Source organism: Lipotes vexillifer, unplaced genomic scaffold (assembly GCF_000442215.2).
Source record: "Lipotes vexillifer unplaced genomic scaffold, Lipotes_vexillifer_v1.1 scaffold1634, whole genome shotgun sequence".
Taxonomy (NCBI): Eukaryota; Metazoa; Chordata; class Mammalia; order Artiodactyla; family Lipotidae; genus Lipotes; species Lipotes vexillifer.
The window spans coordinates 76,821-93,128 of record NW_006771542.1 but is presented as its reverse complement, the minus strand read 5'-3'; the positions used below and the strand labels follow the sequence as shown (position 1 = coordinate 93,128).

The following is a 16,308-nucleotide window of genomic DNA, read 5'->3' as shown; positions in this document are numbered from 1 at the left end:
TGATCACTAGGAGATCAAAGTACTGGAGTCTTCTCAAAGAACCTGAACTGTGTCCTGGAAGGGTAGTTAATATTTGTGCAGGTAGAAAGTAGGGGTAAGAGGTGTCTGGCAAGTGGACCTTTTAAGAAGACTGTAGTTGCTGCAAAGGCAGAAATGAAAAAGTATGTTTTGTGTGAAGTTGAGTGAAGAGTAGTAGGACGAAAACTGATTGTTTGGGGGCAGTAACTGGAGAGATTATGTGGGGACAGGTTTCAGAGGATATTGAAAGCCAGACCCATAGTTTGAGTTTGTGAGTAAACATGGCTCCTCATGCACAGTGAAAGGATGATTTTAGGAAGTTTAGTCTGACAGTGATACTATAGCGGATAGTTTGCAGTATATATAACCATGGTCAAGATGAGGAAATTAATTAGATAATCTCAAAGGGATTTTGTGATCATTTATTGCATCCTTACTGAGCACTGTTTGCCCTAAGTGCTTTAATCATTATTTCATTTAAACCTGACAGCTACCCTGTGTGTTAGATATTATTACTCTCTTTTCCAGTGAGGAAACTGAAGCACAGCAAGGGCAAGAAACTTTCTTAAGGTCCCAAAACTAATAAGGAGTAGAGCTTCAGAAACCATGGTCTTAACCACCATGCTCTAAAATATTATGTTTTCCAGAGAAAATAAAATTAACATTCTTTTCTTCTGTGTAATTTTTTCCCCTTATTAATTCCCTATCTCCTTAACTACAAAACGATTTAGTGGCCTTAGAACAAAGGTTTGCCTTGGGGATTTCAAGTAGCTTCGCTCATTTCAAACTATTTTCAAAACCAGTAATTACTGGCTGCTTATAAATAATACTTCGTAATTTCACTTTTTTCTTTCTCAACTGTGGTAAATCAAAACAACTTTAGACTGGACTTTAAGGAAGAAGGGAGGCTAGCAAATTTCACAAGTGTTTCTGGCTCGCTGAGTTTCTTTACCTGGGTCAGCTTATATAAACAGTAATAGTTTTTGTATTTATGTCTGTTTAAATATACCATTATACTTATTTAAATGTAAGCTGACAGAAGCTCTTTTTAAAAAAATAACACAGGCACACACAAAGTTTGGGTTTCTGCAGTCAGAAGATTCATCATGGATTCCGAATTCATTCGCGGTCGTTCTAATTGATGGACATGTACTGTGTAATTTAGAAGAGGGCGTTGCTTGGCAGTTGGTATTCTTGCTCCAGGTCCCCTTTGTCATTCATGACAATTGGTCTCTCTGCAGCACATCTTTTTAGGACAAGGGATTGAGCTCCTGTAAAAACATTCAGAGGTTTTCCAACTAACGATTTTTCCTCTTATTCTTTACTGTTTGGTTTCTTTGGCAACCTGGCCTCCCCTGTCACCCTGCTGACATCTTACAGCCCCTGTTCCTCTCCCCATTCCCTTCCATTACTTGAGGGTTTTTTTTCCCTTGTTGCTTTAGGTCTGCACTGGAAGAATATGCATGTTTTCTTAAATCTCCATTCCTGTATGTTTCTCAGAATATATTAGAAGGATAGAGAGATAAAAGAAATCACTTACAGAAGCTAAGTAACCTTGTCTTCTTGGGTGTCAGGGTTTCTGCCATAAAAGGTTATGTTTATTCTGTTGCCTATAGTGTCTTTTTGTTGTTGTTGTTAAACAGTAATAAAAAAAAATGTTTTCCAGTTAATCCAGACATTTTATAATTAAAATATGTTAGTAATGCAAGGTATTGTAGAGGGAAAAATAATCTGGAAATAGTGTGCATAGTTTGGTTACTATAGTGTTACTCTGTCATTTTTTTTTTTTTAATGAATTGTGTCTATGAAAAAGCATTTCTATTACCGTGGGGAGGGGAAAGGAAGTAAAGATCTAAAAATCTGTTGATCATATTTGGTCCTTTAGTGATAACGTTTTGAATCCCAACTCCTCATGCTGTTACCTCACTATCCTGGGCAGTGGTGGCCATTTCTGCTACCTAAAGCACAGTGAAAAGCCCTACTTCTTTAAATACAAACAAAACAATTTGTACAGTTAATATATATTAGGTGCTACATGGTTGATCCTGACTGTAGTGCTAGTTGCCATGTCATTTACTTTTACCTTTGGAAATATTTTACTTTGGCCTCAATGTAATGTAATTTAAAAATATGCTGGAGAGCATATGGAGTGTATGTAGGTAAGAAGTAGATAAGAAAGGAAGAGATAGGAACAGAAATAGTAAGAATTACTACACAAATGCCTTTCCCTATAGGTGCAAAATATATGAGGTTTCTGTATGTGTGTCTAAATATATGAAAAGATAAGATGACTCCCTTTCTCGGTGTGTGTAATAACTTGATGATATATGTGTATGAGTGTATATGTAAGTGTACATAGACGTGTGTTATATAAGTTAAGAATGAAAAACCTGGGGACTTCCCTGGTGGCGCAGTGGTTAAGAATCCTCCTGCCAGTGCAGGGGACACGGGTTCAATCCCTGGTCCGGAAGATCCCACATGCTGCAGAACAACTAAGCCCGTGCGCTACAGCTACTGAGCCTGCGCTCTAGAGCCCACAAGCCACAACTGCTGAGCCTGCGTGCCACAACTACTGAAGTCTGTGCGCCCTAGAGCCCGCATGCTCTAGGGCCCACGTGGCGCAACTCCTGAGCCGGCATGCTGCAACTACTGAAGCCCATGCTCCTAGAGCCCATGCTCTGCAACAAGAGAAGCCCTGCAGTGAGAAGCCCATGCACCACAGCAAATAGTAGCCCCCGCTCGCCGCAACTAGAGAAAGCCCACACACAGCAATGAAGACCCAGTGCAGCCAAAAAAAAAAAAAAAAAAAAAAAGCACACAAAACAATGTATTCAAATAAAAGTGAATCTATTAAAAAAAAAAAAGCTGTGTTTAAAAAAAAAAGAATGAAAAACCTGCTGTAGAAGCAAGAAGAGGGAGGAATTAATTTTGCTTGAAGAAGTCAGGGTAGGCTACATTAAAAACATTGCCCGCAGACCTGGCCTTAGGAGAGTGAATGAGAATTACTAGTTGTGTACGTTGGTTAGTGCCAAAAGGTGTGGGGAGTGGGGATGGGGGCAGTAGCTGGAATATTGGAAGATATAATTGAAAGGTAGGTTGGAGGCAGATTGTGAAATACAATTTGACTTCATTGTTTAAGCAATAGGCAATCACCAAAATATATTTTTGGTTCAGTCTTTTAGATCACATTCGTGTTTTGAGAGTATCTCTAATAATATAAAATAATGTGTACTTCATGACAGAAACTGTATGATAAATGATGAATTAGTAACTTTATTAGGATGATAAATTATGCCTGGTTTCCCCCTTCCTTCAATTAAAAAAAAAATCTGTACTGAGGTAGTTTTATATCAATCTCGGTTTAATTCATTGGTAAAAACAAGCACAGTAATGCCTACCTCAGAGCACTGTTTTGAGGATTAGATTGAATGAGGTAATATACATAAAGCCCAGTACTTTACACAGAAAACTTATCTATGTAGCGATTATTATTTTGTGATACTGCTTTCATGAGAGAAGAACATTTTTGGAATGTGAGGGATTAACGGTTTGGGGAAGTGAAGCAGGAGACCTTTGGTAAGTAGATTAATTAGGAAGTAGATTAATTATTGCTTTATCCAAACAATGCTTTTAGGTGACAAGGGAATTCAGAGTAGAAGAGATTTGGCAGTGGAAGAGAAAATGTGATCAGTTTAATTATGGATGGGCTGACTTTCCAGTATAATGGAGAAGATGAGGGTGATATCCAGGGGGTGGTGGTTGGAAATATGAAGCCTGGAGACACAGACATGGAAGTTATCATGGTCTGATTGGAGATATCTGAGTTGGGGAGGAGTGACTGAGTAGCAGCCTAAGCAGAGAGAGAGCCTTAAGGAAAACTAAGGTATAAGAATTGAGAGCCTGTCAAAGAGGTTATTCCTGTTTAACTCTAGGGATATAGTTCACTGGTCTTTTGTCCTATATTCTTTTTAAAAATTTATTTATTTATTTGTTTGTTTGTTTGTTTATTTATTTATTTATGGCTGCGTTGGGTCTTCGTTGCTGCGTGCAGGCTTTCTCTAGTTGCCGTGAGGGGGGGCTACTCTTCATTGTGGTGCCCGGGCTTCTCACCACGGTGGCCTCTCCTGTTGCAGAGCACGGGCTCTAGGCACGCGGGCCTCAGCAGCCATGGCATGAGGGCTTCAGCAGTTGTGGCGCGCAGGCTCTCGAGCGCAAGCTCAGCAGTTGTGGTGCACGGGCCCAGTTGCTCCGCAGCATGTGGGATCCTCCCGGACCAGGGCTCGAACCCGTGTCCCCTGCATTGGCAGGCGGATTCCCAACCACTGTGCCACCAGGGAAGCCCCTGTCCTATATTCTTGAAGAAACTAGAGAAATAATGTTTTTTAAATGTACTTTTAAATCTTTATTTTAATAAAATAATTTGTACTGTTATACTAAGATATTCAAATCTGTATTCTGCAGGCCTGTAAGTTTAGACTTGTTGCTTTATTCATTAATGTATACAGGACATACCCAGCTTTGGTTAGCTTTCTGACTGTTGGGGTTCATTCATAACATTTTCTCCCATTCTCTCTCAAAGGGGGAAAATGTTCATTCTTTAATCAGGGAAAGCTCTCTGATGTTGGCAGGTTTCCTCCTCCTCAAGTCTAGACACTTGGCCTCTATAGTAGCTTTGTATTCAGGAAAGTTCTCACCTCTGTACTGTAGACTTAGTGCAGATTTGCTGGTACTTGGCTAGTCAAGAGCCCTACAGTGATTGGTATTAGTAAACCCCATGTTGTATTGCTTGCCAAGCAGCTCGCGTAGTCGGTGTGTCCGGCCATAGACTTTACATGACTGCACCGTTAAAACACAGACTGTCTTATGCCTTCTCACAGAATGTCTACGGTTTCCAATTTATTTTTTTCTGAGGGAGAGGGGAAAAAGAATCTTTTGCCCCTGTCTCCAGACTGATATTTAAATTTTAGCAGCTTTGGATCTGGTGTAATAAAATATTAGAGACACAAAAATTACTCTATTAGAACAGAAGTTTCAATTGCTTATTTCCCAGTTTGCAGTAAGGTTTAACTTAGGCCCTGTGTGTATTTTTAGTTACCTTTTTTTTTTTTTTTTTTTGCGGTATGCGGGCCTCTCACTGTTGTGGCCTTTCCCGTTGCGAAGCACAGGCTCCGGACGCGCAGGCCCAGCGGCCATGGCTCACGGGCCCAGCCGCTCCGCGGCACGTGGGATCCTCCCAGACCAGGGCACGAACCCGCCTCCCCTGCATCGGCAGGCGGACTCTCAACCACTGCGCCACCAGGGAAGCCCCCCTTCTTTATCTTTAGACTACTCACTGAAAACAACTTGGGTTGCCTTTAGTTCTGATACAGAACTTTTTGTTTTTTTTTTTTGTTTTTGCGGTACACAGGCCTCTCACTGCCGTGGCCTCTCCCGTTGCGGAGCACAGGCTCCGGACGCGCAGGCTCAGTGGCCATGGCTCACGGGCCCAGCCGCTCCGCGGCATGTGGGATCTTCCCGGACCGGGGCACGAACCCGCATCCCCTGCATCGGCAGGCGGACTCTCAACCACTGCGCCACCAGGGAAGCCCCAGAACTTTTATTAGGATTTTATGGTGCTGTATCTTTTGGGTCCTGGAGGTGTGTGTGGCTGCATGGGTGGGGTGGGGGCTGACCTTGTCTTCTTGATCTGTAGGGTCTTAGAAAGAGAGTTTCTATGGGTGTTGTTTTCAGGAAGCACAGTGGCAGAATACTGAAGTGCAAGTTTGTACAGACTTTGAAGAAGTGTAAGGTGGGCTATGAAGTTACAATGTTAAATTAGTTTCCGGTCTGCCCACATTGTTTCCAAAGTTCACTTTACATTTTAAAAGCCCTTACTGATTTTTAAAGCAAATATAGAGAATTGCATGAAAACACAAATCATCTGAGGGACATTTGAACTCGCAGAAATAATGAATGTAGAAGGAAGAGTCCTGCTGGCTAGGCGTTATAGGCTAGAAACCTGCATTTAAAGTTTAAACTGCTTGGGTGAGATCACTTATTTTCCTGGTTTATCCTTATATTTTTTACCCCTGCGTCCCTTTGCCATTATCGCCCACAACATAGAAGAATATTCTTTTGTTTATTGTAGTTTTATTTGGAAGAGAGACTAGAGTGTGGCTTATATAGGGGCAAGAGGGAGAATTGAGGTCTTCTCAACATTAGGCATTTCTGTCTATGGACACGGCATGTGTCCTCTTTTAGGTTCTTTACTAACGTTTTCTAGCTTTCTCCATAAAATTCTCACACATTTTTGTAATGCTTTTTCCAAGGCTTGTGATAGTTTGTGGCTATTGTGAATGTGTTCTTTTAAAAATTATTATCATCATCACATCTTCTTATAAATTAATGTTGGTATATTAGAAAGTGACTGAATTTTTATATGCTGGGATCTCATAATTTATTTTGTACATAGGTTTTACTTATCCCTTCAGTGCTTCAGTTTCATCATCTATGAAACAAAGGGCTTGGGTTAGAATAAGATATTTCTAGTGTTAACATTACATGGTTCTGTGTTGAGGTAATGTCCTTTGTGTTGAGGTAATGTCCTTTACATACTTCAAGAGGTGAGTGGGAGTTGTACCACCCAACTACAGGTAAGTTCTGTGAGTACAGCCAAACCTAGCTTTTGTTCATATGTGCTTGCATGTGTTTAACACACTCAGTTCTCTGTATAATGATTCTTGAACATCTTGAGGTAAAGAGTGAATACTTAACATTTTAAAAGTAACTCTCAAAAGTACAGTTTCTTATTCTGGTTGAAATGGTTTACTATTATCTTTTCACCCTGCATTTTAGTTTGTTGCTGTGTTAGATTTACTGCATATTTTCTCTCCTAAAAATAGATGGTCTTTAAGTCACAGTTTTTATAAATATTTGCGTCTCGAGTCAAATTTTTTCCTACAACATGGGTTTCATTTGGTGAGTTTCACTGGAGCAGGTTATGTTAAGAGAGCTTTCTACCACACGTTTATTCACTTCCATACCTCTGTCCCAAGTATCCTATGTGCCAGTGTCAGAAGATTCCACTGGGAGTGTGAGTAGTATTCTTGGAGAATTATTCTAATATTTATTTCTGCTGGGTGGAGGGAAGCAGATGCTGTACTTGTTATCTCTGAGAATTCAATCCTAACCCCCAAGTATCCCTCAACAGCATGGCATCTTTTTTATCTTTTATAAAAACATAGGTTATATAAGTTATCTAGATGTTGGTCAGGAATTTGCTTGAACAAACTGAAATGGCTAAATGAACTTTCACCCTAATTTGAATAGGGGTCCAGAAAATGAATTCAGGGCAGAGGTTGGCAGAGGTCATATTGGGGTGTCCTTGAGCTAGTACCAATATGTATGTATGTATGTATGTATGTATGTATTTAAATTGTGGTAAAATGAACACTAACATAAAACTTGTCATTTTACCTGTTTTTCAGTATACAGCTAAGTAGTGTTAAGTACATTCACATTGCTGTGCAACCAAACTCCAAAACTTTTCTCATCTTGTAAAACCGAAACTCTATGCCCATTAAAAAATTCCCCATTTCGCCTTCCCCGCAGCCCCTGGCAACCACCATTCTGCTTTCTGTTTCTATGAGTTTGAACCATTAGTTATTTTATTAGAACTTGACCTCCTTTATGTCAACTAAATGGATTTTGAGGATGAAGAAGAGAGTAATCGATTACTGTAAAACCAGTAGCCATTCTCCATACTCACATGAGTGTTGGTAGTTGCCAAGCCTGAAATTGGAGCAACAGCCAGTCTTCAGTAACGTGGAGTTTGGAAATTCCTATTCCTTTTGTTGAGGAAGAGGAAGAGGATGATAGTTAGTGACTAACAGTTACTGGGCACTTACTACTTGCCTGAGGTTGGAGGAAAGACCTGCTTCTTCTAGAATGAAAAAGAAAAGGCAAATTTGGGTGCATGAAGATATCTAGAGACATGAAATTGAGGAAATTCTTCATGTCTGTTTTCTCTATCAAGCACAAGAGTGGGTCATTTGTTGAAAGTTAGGGATTTGAGCTTGACTAGAGGGCTTGAAGAAAGTGACAGAAGTTTGGAATTGCTAGGAAACAGGGTAGGGACCCAGTCAGGAATAAGTAGAATAATAATAATAGTGTTGGTACTAATAACAACAATAAGAACGGCCAATATTTATTAGTTATCTGTTCTATGCCAGCTACTGTTCTAGGTGATTTATCTTTTAACCTTTATAGCAACTTTATTAAAGTAGTTGTTCTACAGATGAGAAACTAAGTGGTAGGGTTGGGATTCCAATTTCATTCTCTTGCCTCAAGCCCAGGCTCTTCTTTCTGCACCGTTAATGACACTGGGATTCTCTACTTGATATCAAAAGCCAGAAGTTTAGAGTGTAACAAAAAAATTGTTCTTCAGAAAAAGGTGGAAGAGTGGACTGAAAAAAATGTATATATCCAAAATATAATAAATATATTGATGCTTTTTCCCCCCAACCAGACTGATTGATGCCCTTGATGGGTTGCTTCTCTAACTGAAGCGAGCTACCACAGCCCCGTAGAAACCCAGACTGGTTATGTGACTTGACAGTTAGAGGTATCTGAAATTATAAACTCATTTTCTCCGTAAAGCCTGTGTGTCTAGAATACTGAATTGAGGTTAATGCTAGTAGGTCCTTCAGTTTCTATGCAGGAGTAAATGAGGACCTTTTTATTTGTAGTTATACTATTCATTGAATAGGCATTCGTTGCACTGATTTTTTGGGGTGTGTTAAGGGACTGCATTACAAAGTATAATTTTTTTAAACAATAACATCTTTATGCATGTACATTATTGCTCTAAATAAATGCAAAATTTATTAAAAAGATAGCCCCTTAGAATCATATGTACAAGCTTAAGTACTTGTTTTGCTTTTATTGGATGTGTATGAGGGAACTTCCAGAGATGTAGGTGAACAAATGGAGGCCAAAAGAATTCTGATGTAAAGCAAATCAAAACAGATTAAGTTATAACGAAACGTCTGCTGACTAGCATTTTAATGTCCAGATGGACAAGCAAGCACTTATTAATTTACCAAGGGTAAACTCATCTAGTTTGATCAGTTAATTAATTTCTAGGCTGTAACTAGTTTATATGAATACCCTGATTACTCAGATGGAAAAACTCATTGCTGTGTTACGCTTTAGATTTACATTGCCTAAAACTGTGGAATGTAGCTCTGCCCCCCAAATCAGTATGTCAGATTACTTATAATTCAAACTGAGCACTTACCTCTTCCAGGTTCAACCCTTTTAAACTTGGTCACGCATCATGTGCTAAATGTATCCTGTGTACTCTCTACCTTGTTAGGATGCGAACTCTTTGATTTTAGTATAAGGAAAAGAGCTATCAATAAAGTACGACATGAAATACAGTATAGATGGATTTTATCAACTTGGTAAACACAAACTACTATACAATAGGGCTTTGTTGCAGACTCTTTTTGTAAGTGGAAAACTCTTCCAAAAGACATTTTTGAAGTTTTCTATGAAGAGAGATTGCTAGTGAATGAAAAGAACCTTTTGTAGACCTCTACTTGGGAGTCTGGTAACTGGTACTTTGGGATTCTATACACAGAGCTCCAAGGCTGGGAGAATATCTCAGAGTAAAGCTATCTAAGTTTTGCATCCAAAGCTATTAACTTCTTCAATTATGAGAAGAAACCACAGATTGTGTAATGGCCTTGGTATTTTGTTGGTACGGAGAGGATGATCTCAGAAGACTCGGCAGCCTATGTTGGGATGTGTGTGACACGTGCCTTTTCTCCGATTTTTTAAATTTCAACAGTTGCAGACACATTTTTGAAACCGTAGATATCCTAAGTTAGCAAATCTGAATCAGTGCACAAAGCGACCATTTTTGCCAGTACCAAATGCATACTTTGCTGAGTTTTCTAATCTGGGCTCCAGAGTTTATACATAGCAAATTCTAACATTTGCCAAGTTCTGTTATGACCCAGAGGGGAGTAGAGCAAAGTGGGATGAAGAATCTGGAAAAGCAAGCTGCCTATAGGGTAAATTGCATTTTGGAATTTGCTTCCATGTGGATTTTCTCCTCATGGACCACTGTGGTGTTTAGCAGGCTGAACTGGAAAGGTCATATTGTACAAGATGAAGAACAATAAATGGTCTGTTCAGTGACTTAGTCTTAAGCCTCCTGCAGTGCTGACTAACGGCTGTAATAGCCATTTTTCCTCTGGGATAGAAGAGTTTGGCTGTCATCTTTTGGGGAATATGGTAATTTGTAGCCATTGCTTTCAGCATGGTAGGGAGATCTGACGCGCAAAGGCTTTATTCCAGTGGCTTATAGCTCCTTTTTTTTCATGAACTGCTGTTTCTTTAGTCTTAAGAATGTGTTTCAAAAAATGCATTTGAATATTAAATCCAGTTAATTCATTTTCATTTTGCCAAAGAGAACTTGAATTTACCTCTTCCTACATGACATTGACCTCATCTTTTTATTTTTTTAATTTTAACCTTAAGACATTGGCTCTAGAAATAGTTTGTTGTTTTTTCCTTTAAATCGGTACAGTTTCCTTTACCTTGGGTTGTGGTGCAGTTCTAAACCATGTTTAAAATACGTACAAGGGGGCTTCCCTGGTGGCTCAGTGGTTAAGAATCTGCCTGCCAATGCAGGGAACACGGGTTCGAGCCCTGGTCTGGGAAGATCCCACATGCCACGGAGCAACTAAGCCCACGCGCCACAACTATTGAGCCTGTGCTCTAGAGCACGCGAGCCACAACTACTGAGCCCAAGTGCCACAACTACTGAAGCCTGCGCTCCTGGAGCCTGTGCTCCGCAACAAGAGAAGTCACTGCAGTGAGAAGCCCATGCGCCTCAAGGAAGAGTAGCCCCTGCTCACCGCAACTAGAGAAAGCCCACGCAGCAAGGAAGACCTAACACAGCCAAAAATAAACAAAGAAAATAAATTTTAAAAAAGTACGTACAAGGGCATAGAGCCCAATAGAGTTTAAAAGATGTGAAGAATATGGGGCAGAAGTTACTGTTTCTAATAAGTTTAAGTTCCCTCTGATTTGCTTTGTGGGAAGTGTATTAATTAAGGACATTTTCCAAAGCATTTCCATCCAAGTAAATATGATATTTTACATAGCTGCCTTTTAAAAAGATAGATGTATTCCTGACATTATTTATCTTTTTTTAGTAAGTGAAATACCTTAAAATGAATGGTGAGTAATTTCTTTGACAGTAATATGCTAGATTAGATGTGCAGAGAATTCCCTTCTGGTCAGAACATTTTAAAATGAAGCTGGGGAAAGGAAAAATATATGTAAAATACTGGAGCCCATGTGAGAAAAACAACTGAAGGCCTTGAAAGGACTGGAAAGCATGATTCCACAATGTAGAGTAAGCACTGATGGTGGTGTTTGTGCTGAGGGTTTCCTATGGGTTTAGAGCCAAAGGGAGGAGGGACGAGAGGAAAAAATAGTGTCCAAGCAGAGTGGGAGGTCATATTAGAAACTGCCCTATATAAAACTGGGATCCTTCTCAGTGGATGAATAGGAGAAAAAATTCCCTGCATACAGAGACTTGCATATTAATGCCTTGGATCTGAATGGAGAAGGGGAAAAAGTCTCCCAAGAAACTGCCTAAACAGAAGCTTGCCCTCACATGGATTTGCAGCCAGGATTTTGCACTACCTGTGAGGCCTGAAAATCTCTCAGCTGCTAACTTTGTTGTTAGTAGTCCTAGTTGGTTGTGATTCCCAGAGTCTGGGAGAATCAAATTTAAATCTCTGTGGACAGACCTCAAAATTTTTTATGGATAAAGTTGCAAGAAATGTGAGCTTGCACAAGAAGACAAGCAACTATGAGTGAGTCAGGTGTAGCAGATTATATTTTCCAAAGATGGCTGCCGCAGTATTTCCCGACCCATGTGCCCTTCTAGAACCTTGCTCTTCTGCTATCAAGAAGTAGAGTCTGGGGCTTCCCTGGTGGCGCAATGGTTGAGAGTCTGCCTGCCGATGCAGGGGACACGGGTTCGTGCCCCGGTCCGGGAAGATCCCACATGCCGCGGAGCGGCTAGGCCCGTGAGCCGTGGCGGCAGAGCCTGCGCGTCGGGAGCCTGTGCTCCGCAAAGGGAGAGGCCACAACAGTGAGAGGCCCGCATACCGCATGGGGGGAAGAGCCTGCGCGTCGGGAGCCTGTGCTCCGCAAAGGGAGAGGCCACAACAGTGAGAGGCCCGCATACCGCAAAAAAAAAAAAAGTAGAGTCTGTCTCATTCCACTGAACCTAGCCAGGCCTTTCTGACTGCTTTGACCAAAAGTCAGTCAACAAAATATACAGCGGAAGTGATTTTATGTGAATTCTGAGGCTAAGTCATAGAAGTGCCACACAACTTTCTTGCTCTCTTGAGATGCTCATTCTTGGAACCCATCACCATGCTGTGAAAAATCCCATGGAGAGACCCATGTGGAGATGAACTGAGGCCTAAGCTGCCAGCTGCCAGCCAGTGCTAATTTACCAGCCTTGTGAGAAGCCTCTGGAAACTGGATCCTCCAACTTCCTGTCAAGCAGCCCTAGGTGGTGCCACATGGAACAGAAACAAGCTGTCCTTTCTGAGCCCTGGGCAGATTGCAAATATGTGAGCAAAATAAGTGATTGTTGTTGTTTGAATGCACAAAGTTCTGGGGAGGTTTATTATACAGTGTTAGATAACTAAAACATCAGCCATAATCATTAGTCTTGTAAAGACTATAGATGTTTAAAGAAATAAAAGAGGGGATTAAAATTACAGTATGGTGAAGAGACTCAAAATTGTTGAGGAAGGTGTGAAAGAAGAGCTCAGTCTCAGCAGAACTTCTAGAAATAAAAAACAAATGACAGGGGCTTCCCTGGTGGTGCAGTGATTAAGAATCTACCTGCCAATGCAGGGGACACGGGTTTGATCCCTGGTCCGGGAAGATCCCACATGCCGTGGAACAGCGAAGCCCGTGCGCCACAACTACTGAGCCTGTGCTCTACAGCCTGCGAGCCACAACTACTGAGCCCATGTGCCACAGCTACTGGAGCCCACGTGCCACAACTACTGAAGCCCGCATGCCTATTGCCCGTGCTCCGCAACAAGAGAAGCCATCGCAATGGGAAAAGCCTGCGCACTGCAGCAAAGAGCAGCCTCTGCTCGCTGCAACTAGAGAAAGCCCACGTGCGGCAACAAAGACCCAACGCAGCCATAAATAAATAAATAAATTTAAAGAAAAAAATGACAAAACACAATGGAAAGATGATATAGATTGGATAGAATTCAAGAGTGAAGTGGAAGATAGATCTGAAGAAAATTTCTGAAATTTTGTACAGAGAAAGAAGAGATGGGACATATGAGGTTTAGTGGCAGGGAGAATAAAATACCACATATATCTGATTTAGCAGTTATCAAACTTTTTGATATTAGGACTTCTTACCCTCTTAAAAATTATTGAGAACCCAAAATTGCTTTCTTTCCCCACAAATCGGATTTTTTCTCTGAATCTTAAACATATTCTTGGATTGGTGGCTCATTTCCACCAGCCCGTTCAACTTTAGCATTTGTCTCATCCCCAGTGGCTTTTCCAGAACTACCACCTTCACCATGAAGCTCAAACTTAGTCCCAGTTCAAACTTAGACTTCTTCAGCATTTTTACTTTTCTCACAAAGACATCATGGAGTGGATAAATAGATTGGCAAGCCTTTTCTGTCTTTTCCAATGCTGTCTGGAATCAATTTATTGACCACTTTTCCAAGTCATTTGTCTGCACCTCTCAAGTCATGATTACTACCATCGTCTTCCAAGTTTGGTGGACCTGTTGATGCTCATTGTAAGAGATTTTCTGCATCAGAGTGTTGTGTTTTTAAGTAAAACCAACACAGAATAGACGAAGCAAGTAACCATTGGTAGTATTGACATCAACATGAGCTTCAATCATGGTCTGCCATTTTGACCACGGAGCACATTTTGTCATGGCTAAGATCCATTCCATGGAAATTAGTCAGGCAGTTTTTGCCTTGAACATCCTCAGTAATTAGCTTGACTTTTCAAAATGCGACTTCATCCTTCTGCAGATCAGCAAGGCTTACTTCAAAAAGACTACCCTTGCAGCCATCAGATGTGATTTTCATTCCTTGAGTTCTTGTAACTAGTGGTTTCCCAGTATTTCTTATAGTGAGCATACTGGTGCTTTTATGTCATACCAAGTTTTCTTAGGAAATGGATCAACCACTTTCTTCTTGACTCCCATTTTGCTGCCTTTTGTAAGGTGCTTGTTCTTTTTTTTTTTTTCACAGTAGGAAAAAAATCACTTATAATACGCTTTTATCACCTTCAAATAGTCTAGGTAATTTGCGCTAGACTAAAAGTGAGGCCTCCTAGAAGGGCGCCTGTTCTTGGCGACCGCCATGGTGCTGCTCATAGAGCCAAAAGGGCCAAGTTGCTTTTTCGTATGTGGGTTACACTTAGAATTTGGAGATGTGTCTGCATATCTGTTATAGTTCAATAAAAAATTTACTTAAAAAAAGACACCGTAAAGAGAGTGAAAAAATAAGCCACAACTTGAGAGAAGATGTACTGACAAAGTTCATCTAGAATATAAAAGAACTTTTCAAATTAAAAAAAAAGAAAATAGGAAAGTCGCGAACAAGTTTATTTCACAGAGGCTGAAATAAATGGTCTGTGAACATATGAAAAGATCCTCAACCTTTTCAGTAATCAAGGAAATACAAATTAAAACAGCGAGGAGCTCTTTGCTCCCCACCACTCACCAGACTGGGAAAAATGAGAAATAACAGTTGTTGGTGATGATATGGAACAGTGGGAACAGTCCCACTGTTGGATATGACCATTTTGGAAAACAATTTGGCTTTACTTATTGGTTCCTAAATATATACCCTAGTGAAACTTTTGTATTCATGGCCCTGGAGACAAGTATAAGAATATTTAAAATACTGTTCATAATAGCTAAAAATGCAAACAACCTAAATGTCCAGCAACTGTAAAGCAATAATAAAGATGGTATATTTGTAAAAGAATGACTATTTAGCATAAATATTGTGAATTAGGTACCACTGCATGCATCTTCATGGAGGAATATTATAAATACATTATAAGGATCAAAAAAGGCAGTTAACAATGATCAGTCTAATTCTCTTGATATAAAATTTAAAAACAGGCAAATCTAAATAATATGTTGTTTGGTGATACATATAGGGTAAAATTGTAAAGAAAAGCAAAGGAATGATAATATAAATTTTAGGATAGTGATTGTCTTGAGATAGGGACTAGAATAGAAAAGCACATAAGGAACTGTGGTTTGTATGTGACGTATTTCACAATAAAAATTTCTATGAGCACGTTGTTAAAAAGAACCCCAGAGTGATTCTTTTTCTAAGGAAAGATTTGGTAATGCAAAATACTAGTTCTTAATTAATCTTTTGGTAGGTGTTCTTACATAGAAAATCCTCCAGTAAATATATCTTGAATTTATTTTTCACGGTTTCTTCACGTCAACCTTGCTAAGTAGGGAGCATGACTAGGAAGAAGGTGAAACAAGGAGGATTTATCCACAAGTTCAACAAGTTCAGGGGTTGTAGCCTTAGAATGAGAAATTAGGCCTCTTATCCTACCTGCCTTAAAATTGACTTACTATTTTTAAAAACAAAAGACTGTTCTTAGTTTATTTTTTTGGTAAGCAGCAGAGGCACTCTTTTGCCTCTACCCCTAGCCTGAGTCTGCTGTTTTTAAAAATCTCCATGCATTGACATCTCTTCCTTTTCTGAAGGAATGCTAAAGCCAATAATTACACACAGACCTGACCTACTTTGGAGGAACCAGAGAACAAAGAAACCCTCACTTTTCTTTATCCTTTTTTGGTTAAAAAGCAGAGATTTGGGGGAGGTGAGGGCCAGAACTTCCTATATCTATCCTTTGAAGAGTCTAACACAGTTTGTCCTTGTTTCATATATTAGAAGTTTCCCCGTGTGTGTTGCCTGTAGACTAATGGACTTAATGCTAATGAATCCTTTGCATATCTGCTGATCTAGAAGTGTTTGGCCCTTTCCCAAGGGCACTATAGCTTTGAGAAAATAGGAGGAAAGAATTTATTGATTTTTTAAAAATTGTCTTATTTTATGTATTTGACTTTGTAAGCACCTCAGTCCTTTCTTTTTTTTTTTAAAAGAAGTAGTTAGGATCTAACATACACAGTTACGTTAATGAATGAATTAATTGGAATAAAAATGTGGAGTAGTCATCCCC

The 16,308-nt window shown here is 39.9% G+C and overlaps 1 protein-coding gene and 1 pseudogene across 1 annotated transcript in view; one reads left to right on the top strand and one right to left on the bottom strand.

Annotated features, from left to right (window-relative positions):
- Positions 1-16,308, top strand: part of LOC103071055 (serine/threonine-protein kinase SIK3-like) — a 189,839-nt gene that overhangs the window by 111,122 nt on the left and 62,409 nt on the right. The gene's annotated exons all lie outside the window — the stretch shown is intronic.
- Positions 13,551-14,320, bottom strand: LOC103070777 (40S ribosomal protein S3a pseudogene; annotated as a pseudogene).